Source organism: Eriocheir sinensis, chromosome 17, assembly GCF_024679095.1.
Source record: "Eriocheir sinensis breed Jianghai 21 chromosome 17, ASM2467909v1, whole genome shotgun sequence".
NCBI lineage: Eukaryota > Metazoa > Arthropoda > Malacostraca > Decapoda > Varunidae > Eriocheir > Eriocheir sinensis.
Genome location: NC_066525.1, coordinates 19793695 through 19807366, shown reverse-complemented (window position 1 = coordinate 19807366; position 13672 = coordinate 19793695). Strand labels below are relative to the sequence as shown.

Here is a 13672-nt window from a genome sequence, read left to right as displayed (position 1 = left end):
AAGCTGTGCAAAGTGTTGACATATCTCCCTCCCACGGAGTCTCCTGACGGCGACAAGGAACCTAAGTAATACGTCCGGCATAACAATTAGATAGAGACATATTCTCTCCCTCCGTCCAGCCACCAGCTCTCAAATATGAGCCCAAATCAGTAGACAACCGATATGCGTCTACTTGTCCGGCAAAAAGCCCTTTACTCTCCACAGCTGAAATCAATTTGGTCACAGCTACATTAACACCTTTGACGAGGCTGTGCCTAACATCTTCCCCAAAAGACTCCAGAAAATGTGACCGAAACTGGGCATAATCTTTGGTTTGTTGCGGTTCCACGAACGCGCTGGTGTAACTAAGAGCGGATGCTTCTGTTCCCGGCTTTAATCTGGACCTAATGAAGGAGATTTTATCTCCCGGTTCTGACACAAATGAGTTGTTCATAACATCCTCGCATTGCAGAATGAAGTCTCTCGCACTGTAATCCGGTTCATTGTCTGCGAAAACTCTGACTGATGCCGTTGTCGGCAGAAGTTTAATAGAGTTAGTAGCCATTGTGGATTCTTGGTTAGTTAAGATATTACCTTCGTTATCATGCGGGAGAGAAGAAGGAGGAGGAGGAGGAACTCTGTCATGAGTTGACCCGCTCCTTAGGATACGGGAATTGTCATCCTCGGCGGTCGCTTCTGAATCCTGTACCAACTGCTGAAATGCCTTGGTTAAAGTTTCTAACTCCTTCTCAGGTTGACCTGCCATTTAAAAAAGGCATTAGTAAAACAAGGCTTCATGAGGAAAAATATGGTAAAAGAAAAGTATCACCGCTAAGTGCGTGCTCACTCGCCCCAGATGCTTCCAAAACTCATTAAAAAGAGGGAAAAGAATAATGAGTGAATACTTAGCATGATAAAAACACACAAGCAAGGAGAAATAAAATAAATGACTATACTCAAAATGAAAACAATGTTCACAATTCAGGAAAAATATTGAACATCCCTCCGCACTAGAATAAAAGTCAACAGACTAAGGGAAACTAGAAACGGCTCCACACGGAGACACACAAATCACGTAAAAATCACCTGAAATGTCATCAACAAGTGGTGTATTAATATAATTAGTGTTGTGTCAGCTACATGCATGTGCATACCATAAAAATGTGAAGATGCCCGTGGCACTCCTTCGTCCTCTGCTGGCTTGCCCTCGTCCCTGGCTGGCTGTCCCCGCGTCCTTGGAGCGGCCAGATCGAGAGACCGCCGGCAGTGCCCGGCAGCGGCTGGCAGCGGGGAGGAATGGGCGGGAGAAGTCGGCGCCCGGCAGCGTTGAGGAATGGGCGGGGGAGTGACCACGCTCCACCAAGGTCGTCGCCAAAAGTCCGCCCTGGTCTGGCGAAGGTAAGCGCCCACCCACGAATGGCTGTGTCGTAAGCAGACAAGTGGGCGTCCCAGAATTGGGAAGCAGGATCCCCGACAGTGGGGCGATGTTGGCGCGCGGGGAGGTGCGGGGCGCGCGGGGCGGTGTGGTGGAGTGTGCTGACTCGACTCGCACGGGGCAGGGGGGATGGCGCGGCTTGTGTCAGCGTTCTTGCACACTTTCCTGTCTGCCCCTTGACGACACTTGCGACCGTTAAGTGTTAAGTGTTCAGAGAGAGAGAGAGAGATAACACATATAGAACACTTCGGAGAAGCTCCGGAAGCCGCTGTTCACCACTTTTGTTAGCCTTTTTGTTAGCTGGTTTTTGTTTTTTTTTGTTTTTGTTTTTTGTTTAAGGCGCGAACTGTTATCTCACGTCAGGTCCGGTGTACCGTTGCCTGCTTTCTCCAGTTGATAGAGGTCGTGAGACAACACAATAGGTTTTTAGTTATGTGTTGGCCGAGCGGAGCCGTTAAGTTCACTTTGAGTTCACTTAATTTACTCTCTCTCTCTCTGGTTGATTAAATGGTTGTATTGGCTTTTTAAATATATTCACAGAATAGTTACAGTATTTTGTGGACGAGTCGTAAGTCGTACGCACGCTTCGAGAAGTCCTCTGCTCTCGCCCGCCGCCCGCTATCGTCTGCCCGGCGTCTCCCGGCACAGGAGCGGCCAGCGGTACCAGGCTTGCTGAATCAACACCGTTCCCACGGCAAGGAGCACCTCCTAAGCACAACGTAGCGTCTGTGTGTAACGTCCTGGCGCCGCTGGGCCATGGCGATACGACATACATTCACATGTATGTTATAATATACACATTACAATGCCAAGGCTGGAGCGTTGATTAACGCTGACTTCAAGCCTGTAAAACTCTTGTGTTGTGGGGCATTCCAATGAAAAGGTAACTCTTTCTTTAAAAGTTACGTTAGAGGCGAAGCACTTTTGGCAAAACCTTGTATGAAAGGCCTATAGTAGCCGGACAACCCAAGGAAAGACCGAACGTTTTCGACGGTTTGGGGTTGCGGAAAATTCTTTATGGCCGATATTTTATCGTCCATAGTGTGGGTACCATCTCCATCAACAGTGTGGCTTAAAAAGGTGATTTTTTGCTTTAAAAATATACATTTAGTCAGCCTGGCCTTATGGCCAGCGCCTCTAAGTTTAAGCAGAACTGCTTCTAGTTTAGCTAGGTGACTGCCGCCATCCCTGCTACAGATGATTAAATCATCAAAATATGCATAGATTTCTTTGCCTATCATGTCTGAGAACAATGTGTTGATCATCCTCTGAATAGTAATGGGTGCGGTTTTGAGGCCGAACGGCATCCTTAACCATTCAAAATGACCGCTAGGGGTACTGAAGGCTGTAATCTCTCTGGATTCAGCTGCCACCGGCACCTACCAGTACCCACTTAAAAGGTCAAGACTACTGAAAATAGTATTCCCTTGCCCCAGGGACATTAACAAGTCACCTAAAACGGGCAGAGGGTACCTATCATCCTCAGTCACCTCATTTACTCTCCTAAAATCGATGACAGGCCTGAAACTTCCGTCCTTTTTAGGGAGTAGAAACAAGGGCGAGTTCCACGGAGATCGGGAATGCTGAATAACACCCTGGTCTAACATATCTTTAACCTGTTCATCTACAATCTGCCTTTGACTGTGTGGGAGTCTGTATGCAGGAGTGTACACCGGTTCGGTGTTGGGTTTAACCCTAATCTTGTGCTCTGTCGTATCAGTCGCACCTAAAGGTTCACCGGGCAGGGCAATGACATCACGATACTGATGTAAAAGCTTCAGAAGCGGGCCCTTAAGCTCGGGATAATCGACCACTTTGACTAAAGAATCGATAGATGAGGCCTGACATGTTTTGTCGCCGGCGGCAGGTTGACCCACCGCGCCGAAACAAGGCCGCTTTAACTCTAAAGGATCTGGGGACACCTGTCCGTCGAACGCTAATGCGCGACCCAAAATGACACCATTTTTGAGTTTAACTGGACCGCCAGTGGCATTAACCACTAAAGCTACGGTCCTACTTCCCTCGCGTACCGTGTTAAGGGTGGACTCTATCGCTAGCGTGTTGACACGACTAGGCCCTTCTAGGCAGATGTCACAACCTACGGTGGCGTTAGGGACTGACACGGGGACGTGCATTGCGGTTCGTTGAGGAATTTCATGACTCCCTACGACTATCGCATTGACATTTTTCCATCCCCTGAAAACGTCAGGTGGTGTTGGTGGTTGATCATGAAGTGAGTTGGTGCCCGCGCCATGCACTGGCACCGTGGAAAGAGTCGGCACGGTATGCACTACCGACTCAGGAGAAACACTTTCCCGACCCTTGCTGGGTGTTTCCTTTCTTTCCCAGGGAGAAGCGAGGCGCACAGGTTGATCCATGGCCTTGAAACATCTCCCTTGAAACCTTACTGTATTACTATCTGGAAGTATTACCATGCGGTTAGACCTCAGAGACGACAACCCAAGAAGACCGTCAGACGGCAGAGAAAAGTTTGACGTCACGTAAAAATCCAAACGCATGACAGGGGTGTTTCGTCCCATACTCACTGGCAAACTCACCAACCCAAGGATGTTAAACCTGTTGGCGGTGACACCGCAAAGGCTTAGGTCAGAGGGTCGTAGCTGGTAGCGGCCTCCCCGCGACGCGAGTTTTAAAGCCATGTACGTCCTTTCTGACAACACATTAACCGCAGCGCCGGTGTCGACCGCAAATGACCCTTGTAGCGGACCCAACTTGACTCTAAGCGCCATAATTTCAGGCTGACTGCACGAGGCCACAACAGATTCATACAAGCTACTATTGTCAGCCTGCACTGCAGTCTCAATTTCTTCACGAACTTTCCTGCTGGCTCTTTCTTTAACTGTAGCACAGAGAAACACTCCTCTGTGGTGTGTCTACCAGTACCGTGGATAAAACAGAACTTGCCAGTGTTGTAGCCCTCGGCTCGACTTTTTGAAGCGGCCGGGGTCTTCTGAGAAGCATATTTGCCTGACATCGGTGAGCCTCCCCTCTCCCTTTTAGCCCTGCGATCCCGCTGACGTTTTATACAATAGTCAACCTTATGACCGTCGCGCTGACAGTATGAACAGTGGCGCTTAGGCTTTTCGGTGGCGGACGCCACCACCGATGAGGACGCGCTAACATTTGCGGCCTTCTGGTCGACAGCGACTACAGTGGGAACAGTGGTCTTTCTCCTCAATTTTTTTTTTTTTAATCTTCAGCACGAAATCGTGCAACTTGTCAGTGGGGCCGTAGGCTAGGGATAAAGAACTTTTTCGAAACTGACCCTTGATGACAGCCATGTACATGAAAAATTCCAGAAATTTGAGTACATTAGATAGAGACATATTCTCTCCCTCTGTCCAGCCACCAGCTTTCAAATATGAGCCCAAATCAGTAGACAACCGATAGGCGTCTACTTGTCCGGCAAAAAGCCCTTTACTCTCCACAGCTGAAATCAATTTGGTCACAGCTACATTAACACCTCTGACGAGGCTGTGCCTAACATCTTCCCCAAAAGACTCCAGAAAATGTGACCGAAACTGGGCATAATCTTTGGTTTGTTGCGGTTCCATGAACGCGCTGGTGTACATAAGAGCGGATGCTTCTGTTCCCGGCTTTAATCTGGACCTAATGAAGGAGATTTTATCTCCCGGTTCTGACACAAATGAGTTGTTCATTACATCCTCGCATTGTAGGATGAAGTCTCTCGCACTGTAATCCGGTTTATTGCCTGCGAAAGCTCTGACTGATGCCGTAGTCGGCAGAAGTTTAGTAGTGTTAGTAGCCATTGTGGATCCTTTGTTATCATGCGGGAGGGAAGAAGGAGGAGGAGGAAGGGACACTGTCATGAGCTGACCCGCTCCTTAGGACACGGAAATTGTCATCCTCGGCGGTCGCTTCCGAATCCTGCACCAACATCTGGAATTCCTTGGTCAAAGTTTCTAATTCCGGATCAGATTGACCTGCCATTTAAAAAAAAAAGGCATTAGGGAAATAAGGCTTCATGAGGAAAAATATGGTAAAAGGAAAAATTAACACTGCTAAGTGTGTGCTCACTCACCCTAGATGCTTCCAAAAGGCATTAAAAAGAGGGAAAAGAATAATGAGTGAATACTTAGCATGATGAAAACACACAAGAAAGGAGAAAATAAAATTAATGAGTATACCTAAAATGCAAACAATGTTCACAATTCAGGAAAAATATTAAACATCCGGTACTCCGGTACTAGCGGCAATGCGCAGTGCCGAGTGATCATGACTCTTCCCGGCACCCGAGTGATCATAAGGCTTCGCGGTACCAGGTACCGGTACCTGGTACCGCGAAGAATCGATTCCTCGCGGTACCAGGTACCGGTACCGGGTACCGCGAAGAATCGATTCCTCGCGGTACCCGGTGCCGGGAAGCGTCATGATCACTCGGCACTGCGCATTGCCGCTAGTACCGGTACCGTTTGGATCTTAGTTCGCCCGCCTCCATGTGGTATCACGCGGTATGGGCCCTGTGTGTAGACGCTGAGTCACTTCCTCGCTGACCGTCTCCCCAAGTTCCCACCATTTTGTCCTGCTTTTCGTTTCCATCACAGCTCCCGTTTCCATTATTTTATTATTTGATTTATTTATTGGAGTTACTGGATAATTCTTCATGTCCGATTCTTTTTCTTTTTTAGGTTGCTAATAAATATTGTTATTGTTATTAGACTATGATCGAGTACCCATATCACCGAGATATCCACTCACTGAGTGGTGATCTCTCTCTCTCTCTCTCTCTCTCTCTCTCTCTCTCTCTGAATGAAGTGAATATTTATTTTTTCGATAAAAAAATAGCATGTATAGTTATTATGGATGTACTCGATCATAGTCTAATAACAATAACAATATTTAGTAGCAACCTAAAAAAAAATCGGACATGAAGAATTATCAATAAATCCAATAAATAAATCCGAGCAATCTGGTACCGGTACCGTGCCGTTCAGCTGGTACCGTTAGTACCGGTACTGGTACCGCTACCTGCCCACCCCTACTCGACACAGCAAGGCAGAGGAAGGGAGCGGGCTCTGTCAGCGTTTTTTTGCACTCCCCTTTGTCTGCCCCTTGACCCCACCTGCGACTGTTAATATGTTTGAGAGAGAAAGATAACACTGATTGAACACTTCGGATGGTCCGGAAACCGCTGTTCACCACTTTTGTTAGCCTTTTTGTTAGCTGTTTTTAAGTTTTTATGTTTAACCCTATACTTCCCAAGTTTTCCTTTTTTTTGAGAAAAAAATAATGTTGCTGTTCTTTGCATTTGTTTCCATCAATAATATCTAATCATTTTGAATTTTTCATCATATTACATATATTAAATGATACAGAATTAGAGGACTAATTCGTCCATATGGGCACAGTGAATAATGGGTAATTTCTTAATAAAAGAAAACAAGTATTTCTACATTCAAGGTAAAGTCGTCTTTGACTTGATTAAGTGTTTATTTTTGTTAAACAGTGGTTACAATGTACATATAAAGCAGTTTTGATGTCATTTTGCATCAAATACTGATATAGTAAAAAAATAACATTTTCAACTCCTTAACTAGAACTGAACTAGAAATTCATTGTCCACTGTAGCTTCTGCAACCTCCAAAACAACAGTATCATCTTCTGAGAGTGGCAGGTATGCTTCTGCATCAAAGGTAGCCCTTTCAGCATGAATATCTTCAGTCTGTGCTGTATCTAGAAAAAAGATAAGAAAGGAAGTTATATATATATATATATATATATATATATATATATATATATATATATATATATATATATATATATATTGCAGGTCATGATTCAACCAAGAAAGATTCTCAACTTACCAGTGAGTAGATTTGTGGGCATGACAGGGTCATCTACCTCCTCTTCTTCAGGTTCCACATCACTTTCTTCATTTTCTAGGTTGATTTCTTGCGCATATTCTTGATCTCTTGCACGTAGCCTGTCAATCTGTCTGCCATAAAATGTAGTCGACGGGATATCTGAAATAGAAACCAACGATAATAATACAACAATATAAATAAATAAATAAATAGATAATAATAATAAAATAATAATAATAATAATAATAATAATAATAATAATAATAAACTCTAGGCTCTATGAATGACAATGATATAGTACATAACAATAGCCTACAATATAATATGTATCAACAATAGATTATAAATATATGTACATTTTCTTTATCGAGTAGGTATAATAGAAAACGGAACGTGATGTTCCCAACTGGACGAACTCGTCTGCTAAACTAATACTATTGTATAAGCTACAAACTTTATCTAACTCTGATTTTATACATACTACACCTAAGTATAACTATTCAACAACTTCTCTGATTTTTTCTATATGCAAAACTTACTTGATATTTCATCCATGTGGTCATAAATGAGAGCGCCTGCAGCAAAATCAGGCATGTCCACCTCCCTCATTTGTCAGGCGCATACTGAGCTGTAAACAATAGAAAGTGGGCGGAGTCACGTGTGGCGGGATGCACAAATACCAGACGAATTCGTCGGCTTGGGAAACAAGATCATATATGCAGTGTATTGCCCATAGAGTCCTGTTATAAATTACCGGACGAATTCGTCCGGGTGGGAAGTATAGGGTTAAGGCGCGAACTGTTATCTCACGTCAGGTCCGGTGTACCGTTGCCTGCTTTCTCCAGTTGATTGAAGTGGTTGAGACAACACAATAACCTTTACTTAAGTGAGGTGTATTATGTGTTGGCCGAGCGGAGCCGTTAAGGTCACTTTGAGTTCACTTAATTTACTCTCTCTCTCTCTCTCTCTCTCTCTCTCTCTCTCTCTCTCTGGTAGTTTAAACAATTATATAGGCTTTTTAACTATATCAACAGTCTTACAGAATAGTTACAGTATTTTGTGGACGAGTCGTAAGTCGTACGCACACCCCGAGAAGTCCTCTGCTCTCGCCCGCCGCCCGCTAATATCTGCCGGCTTCTCCCGGCGCAGGAGCGGGCCGGGGCACCAGGCTTGCTGAATCAACACCGTTCCCACGGCAAGAAGCACCTCCTAAGCACAACGTAGCGTCTACGTGTAACGTCCTGGCGCCGCTGTGCCATGGCGTAACGACATACATTCACACATTCACATGTATAATATAATATACACATTAGAGGGATGCACCAAGGAGTCCTGAAGTCAGCGGCACCAAGGACGAAAGAAGTACAGAGCACAGCAGCTGTCTCAATGCCTACCATCGACACTAAAACCAGTGGTGGCCATTGGGACACAAAGTCGTGTTCTGCAAAGAAAAAAAATGTCTGGTAAGGAAACTGAAGTTGGTGGGAGGGATCAGGGTTGTGGTGGGTGCACCAAGGCAAGCCACAGGCCGCTGGGTCGGGCAAATAGTGCGTGTTAATGATATCACCGGTCTTGTTGGTGGTAGCGAGTGTTCTAAGTGCTAATCGGTTCACGGATAGAGAAAATCATATCCGCCAGGGTTACTTTATTAGACAAAACTTACACAGCTCATCACGACAAGGACAACACATAGGATAGGTGTTTGTTTGTGTATGCGTTTGTGTGAATGTTGTTTGTGTAGGTTAACATTTAAGTGTTGGTGTATGTGTGGAACAATGTGTAACGGTGGACAACAAGAGAACGTGGACGGACAGTCAAAGGTAAACGAATACAAAGAAAGTTAACGATGAAGACGCGACAAGACAGACTGGCAGACACAGTGACGATGGACATTACATGAAAACACTGAGAATCTTAGTCTCTCTTTGCAGCACCCCATTTTCTTTTCACTAAGGGGAAGGAACACGGAATTTGAGCGGTGACTGCTACAGATTACTCCCCCCCAGTGACGAGGAAGGAGGAACGAAATCTTCCCTGGTGCTGGGGCGCTGTGGCAGACGGTGATGCGTTGCGATGAGTAGCGTTGTGTAGAGTTGTGTCGAGATGCGCGGTAAGTTGCGCTGAGTAGTTGCGTTGAGGTGCGCGGTAAGTTGCGCCGAGTTGCGTTGAGTAGTTCAGCTACGGTGAGTCGAGCTGGGGCGAGTAGTGTAGTGACAACAGCTACGGTGAGTCGAGCTGGAGTGAGTAATGCAGTGACAACAGCTACGGTGAGTCGAGCTGGAGTGAGTAATGCGGTGACAACAGCTACGGTGAGTCGAGCTGGAGTGAATTATGCGGTGACAACAGCTACGGTGAGTCGAGCTGGAGTGAGTAATGCGGTGACAACAGCTACGGTGAGTCGAGCTGGAGTGAGTAATGCGGTGACAACAGCTACGGTGAGTCGAGCTGGAGTGAGTAATGCGGTGACAACAGCTACGGTGAGTCGAGCTGGAGTGAGTAGCGCGTAGGAGACAGCTACGGTGAGTCGAGCTGAGATGAGTAGCGCAGTGAGGACAGCTACGGTAAGTCGAGCTGAAGTGTTTAGCAGCGATGAGTTGAGCAGCGAGGGGTTGAGCAGCGAGGAGTTGAGCAGCGTGAAGTGGGCTGCGTAAGGTGGGCTGCGTAAGGTGGGCTGCGGTGAGTTGAGTGGTTGGCTGTTTAATAGATCCTGGAAGGCTTGAATCCGCACTCCCGAATCGCGAACCACGTAGACGGGTCCTGAGCAGAAGAGTGGTGCTCTGAAGGACACCGCCGTAGTAGAGGAAGAGTTGCATGTCGTCGTCAGGTATGGTGAAGTCGAGCGGCGTGGAGATGGGCGAAAGGCACTGGCGTAAACGCGCCGGGGGCCACGGCAGTCAGAGAGTGCGTCGAGGGAACTGCGTGTGAAGGCGCTAGCTGACAGCGTGTCAGGGGCCTCGGCAGTCGGTGAGAGTAGAACGACTGCGTGTATTAAAGGCGCCAGCTGCCAGCGTGTCAGGGGCCTCGGCAGTCCGTGAGGGCGTCGAATGACTGCGTGGTAAGGCGCTAGATGCCAGCGTGCCAGGGACCACAGCCGGTTGAGAATTGAGGGGCGCAAGCATATGCCAGGAGCCGCGGCAGTCGTGAGTGCGTCGAACGACTGCGTGGGAAGGCGCTAGATGCCAGCGAGCCGGGGGCCACAGCGAGTTGAAAAGTTAGGGGCGCTAGCATGTGCCAGGAGCCGCGGCAGTCCGTGAGAGTAAAACGAACTGCGTGTACTATAGGCGCTGGCACGTGCCAGGGGCCTCTGTGGCTCGGGGAGTGAACCAGTGTTCAAAAAGGCACTGTAACACAACACTAAACGCTTAGTATGTAACACTGTGACACTAACTGTAGCTGGGGACGCGCTGCACTGAACTGTTGCTGGACACACTGCACTGTACACAAAGATCCACAAGTGTAGGATAATCCAAGACGGCGGTGGTAGATCCAGGAGGCGGTGGTTAATCCAGGAGGCAGCTAGTAGTCCCAGTGGGGTGTCACACAGTGTTTGCGTGTCTCTCTGAGTCTGTGTGGTGTGTGGCGGCGTATACACTGAGTCTGTATGGCGTGTACACCGAGTCTGTGTGTGGCGTGTACACTGAGTGTGTGGCACTGTGTCTCAGTAATGTGTAGCACTGTGTTTGAGTGTTCACTGAGTCTGTGTAGTGTGTCACACGATGTGCGTGTCTCAGTCGCCGGACCAGCAGAAAAGCAGGGAGGAGGAAGAGTGGGGGTGGGTGGGTGAGCGCCGGGAGAAGCACCATGGGGCACAAAAGATGCCTGAAGGGCGCTGAAGATGCCTGGAGGAGGCGCACAGAGGGAGCCTAGAAGAGGCGCACAGAGGGAGCCTGGAAGAGGCGCACAGAGGGTGCCTGGAAGAGGCGCACAGAGGGTGCCTGGAAGAGGCGCACAGAGGGTGCCTGGAAGAGGCGCACAGAGGGTGCCTGGAAGAGGCGCACAGAGGGTGCCTGGGGAAGGCGCAGAAGGCGCCTAGGGGAGGGCACAAAGGGTGCCTGGGGGAGGCACAGAGGGTGCTTGGGGAAGGCGCAGAGGGCGCCTGGGGGAGGGCGGGGGAGAACCCTGAAGGTGGCAGCTACGCCTACGGCGTAATATTTCTCCCGACCTGAGTGCTCAGCCCCACGAACCCCGAATGGAGGTGAGGATTTTTGCCCCAGGAGAGGGCGGACGAATGGACAAGTTACCCTGCCCAGGTCCTCCACTCTAGGAGAGAGTGCCCTTAAAACGGCACCGGCTATAAGCCACCTTGAACCATAGCAACACTCCGGAGTCACCAATTGTTGGTGGTAGCGAGTGTTCTAAGTGCTAATCGGTTCACGGATAGAGAAAGTCATATCCGCCAGGGTTACTTTATTAGACAAAACTTACACAGCTCATCACGACAAGGACAACACATAGGATAGGTGTTTGTTTGTGTATGCGTTTGTGTGAATGTTGTTTGTGTAGGTTAACATTTAAGTGTTGGTGTATGTGTGGAACAATGTGTAACGGTGGACAACAAGAGAACGTGGACGGACAGTCAAAGGTAAACGAATACAAAGAAAGTTAACGATGAAGACGCGACAAGACAGACTGGCAGACACAGTGACGATGGACATTACATGAAAACACTGAGAATCTTAGTCTCTCTTTGCAGCACCCCATTTTCTTTTCACTAAGGGGAAGGAACACGGAATTTGAGCGGTGACTGCTACAGTCTTACATTATTTACGAGGACCACACTGTTCTTCTGATAGGTTTGTATATGTTTCAAATTATTCTGGTTATTGATTATTCTTGGGAATTACTACTTGGGAGTGCAGGGAGGGAGGGGATGTAAAAAAAACAAGTGCTAGTGAAAGAGCTGGATAGTGCATCATATGCAGTCAACTTGTAATTGAATTTATAAGATAAGACGAAGAGTTATAGTCTATTCAAAGCTATTCTAAAAGTTTGTCCCCAAGATGACGAGCTAGTGCTGACTTAAATAGAGACTGGAGGGTGACTAGGGATTCTGGGAGGGAATTCCACAAAGGAATTCCTCTGACACTGAAGGAGGCTGGAGAGGGGTAGCTAGATGAAATCACCTCGAGCAGAACAAATGTAAATAATATAGATATAGATAAGAAACTAAAGGATCTCTCAGATAAAGAGTTGTGATACTATTAATAAGTCTTTTCAAAGTACAAAAGGTCATAAGTGCAATAATCTCAAAGTGCCTGACATGTGCAATTCTTCACCCCAAAAACTGTCAGATTTGAGCACTTTCAAGTGTATTTTAACTAACTGTGAAAGTTTAAGAAACAAACTATACCAGAATTTAAACACTTAGTTTTCTCAACAAAACCTGATATAAAATACTTAGTTGAAACATGGTGCAAACCAGATAATGTTCTCGACAGCGAACTCAAAAGTGAAATACTACAGAACTACCACATGACACGAAAAGATAACACAAGAGAACAATGAGGTGGAATAATTACTATGTACTTCCACAAAGCCCTGAATGTTGTGCCCTGCAACGACGTAGATGACATTGCTGCACGTTTCTCTGAATGCCATTTCAGCTGGATCAGAAAAGATGGGGGTCCCGGGGTGCTCACTGGTTGTATCTACCAGAAGGGGAACTCCTCCCAAGAAAATGACCGACTGTTGCACCAGATTCTGGAAAAAGCTGGGAATCAAAGAAACGGAACCTTAATCACTGGAGACTTCAATTTGCCTAATATTGACTGGGACACAAACTACTCCCACACCATAAAACTCACCTCAACAAAAGTTCCTTGATGCCATGAATAAATGATAGTTTATTTTTTTAAAGATTTTGAAATATTTTTTTTGTAAGAGATGGCAATGATTCCTTGGTGCCTGATTTGCTACAGGATCAGTACAGGACAAATAGACTTTTTTTTTTTTTTTTTTTTTTTTTACAGCAAAGGAGACAGTTCAAGGGCACACAAAAAGCAAACATTAATGAAAAAAAAAGCCCGCTACTCACTGCTCCTAAAAAGAATCCAAAGAGGTGGCCGAAAGATAGGTCAGTTTTGGGAGGAGAGGTGTCCTGATACCCTCCTCTTGAAAGAGTTTAAGTCGTAGGCAGGAGGAAATACAGATGAAGGAAGATTGTTCCAGAGTTTACCAGCGTGAGGGATGAAAGAGTGAAGATGCTGGTTAACTCTTGCATAAGGGGTTTGGACAGTATAGGGATGAGCATGAGTAGAAAGTCGAGTGCAGCAGGGCCGCGGGAGGGGGGGAGGCATGCAGTTAGCAAGTTCAGAAGAGCAGTCAGCGTGGAAATATCGATAGAAGATAGAAAGAGAGGCAACATTGCGGCGGAATTTAAGAGGTAGAAGACTATCAGTATGAGGAGGAGAGC

General features: G+C 46.8%; 1 long non-coding RNA gene across 1 annotated transcript; it reads right to left on the bottom strand.

Moving 5' to 3' along the window:
• Positions 1-6861: 6861 nt before the first annotated feature.
• LOC127000105 (uncharacterized) lies at positions 6862-8667 on the bottom strand. The gene is made up of 4 exons (XR_007753785.1): positions 8312-8667; positions 7800-7888; positions 7261-7419; positions 6862-7129 (listed from the first exon to the last, which is right to left on the bottom strand). It is a non-coding gene; the product is annotated as an uncharacterized LOC127000105 (long non-coding RNA).
• Between the last annotated feature and the right edge of the window lie 5005 nt (positions 8668-13672).